Genomic DNA, 1,339 nt, shown 5'->3' on the forward strand with positions numbered 1-1,339 from the left:
GTTCTTCCATCTCATGGTTGTGGCTTTATTCTTTGGATCAGACATCATTACACATTTGAGACCAAATTCTAGTCTTTCAACAGGAATGGGCAAATTTCTTTCTCTTTTTAATGCCATTGTGTCTAACTCCATAATATATTGTCTGAGAAACAAAGATGTTTAACTCCATAATATATTGTCTGAGAAACAAAGATGTTATGGTTGCATTGAGAAAATTCCTTCTGAAATTAATTGTTCGTGACTATAAAACGTATCTCCATAAAACTGTTTCTTACTTATCACAGTCTCACTACATTAATTTTTGTCATTCTCCACTACTGGTAGGAATCTTAATTATTCTGGATGAGTGAGTTCATAATATTATCTCACCTAAAATGAATTCTGCTTTAATTTTCAAATTGTAAATTACTTCTAAACTAAATCCAAGGCATTGAAATACCTGAAATAACACATTGGAGTCATTAAAGGTAGACGTTATCAAGGTCATAAGATTATCCAATTTTAACACATGTATTTTTGTACTTTTAGCTCTAAAAAAGATGTTATCGAACCCATCATAAATAAGATGTTCTTATATTGTTTGAAAGCATTATAAAAAATATTGAGAGAATTGCTTTTTAGTATTTTTTAAACAATGTCACCTCTACAGCTGTCAGTCTGTCAGTATGAAAGATTGTGTAGCCATGGAAAAGAGAGTGTATATTGGTGTAAACAGTGTTTGTATTCTAAATTCTATGTTTGGTCAACATATAAACACCTTATTTACTCTTAAAATGTATAAACTTAAAATTCGATTCAACATTACATATTGGATATCCAGTTTGCGGAGATGAAATAAAGAAGAATAGTTATAAACAGCCATGAAACCCTGTGTGGTCAAGGGATTCTCCTAATCATGTTCACACAGCTTGACATTTTGGATGACGAGAGCAGGTATGGTATGTGTAGATTGAATATAAAAATGTCCATTTTTATATTGAGTACTGAACACTATTTAGTTTTAAAAACATAAAATATTAACTTATTGGCAGTTTGAGCTCTGCTGACTCTGCAGAACGATGGGAAGGCACAGTCATAATTTGTGGCATTTGAATAGAGAAACCCTTTTAAAATTCTTGCAGCAAAAGGTGTGAAGGCAGGGCAGGAAGGTGTGGTTATTTACCTTTAGAACATCTCTCTTGAAGGCAACATTTGAAATAGGTTTCTAGAGTGCATAAGGTGTCACATAATTGATTTATGTAGACTATTTAGTTAAAAATGTATAAGCTAATTTATAAAGGAAGCACGATAAGGCCAATAGGTAAAGTAAAATGGAATTTTAAAAAATCTAATCCAAAAG

The sequence above is a fragment of the Pteropus vampyrus genome, unplaced genomic scaffold, assembly GCF_000151845.1.
Source record: "Pteropus vampyrus isolate Shadow unplaced genomic scaffold, Pvam_2.0 Scaffold474, whole genome shotgun sequence".
Lineage (NCBI taxonomy): Eukaryota > Metazoa > Chordata > Mammalia > Chiroptera > Pteropodidae > Pteropus > Pteropus vampyrus.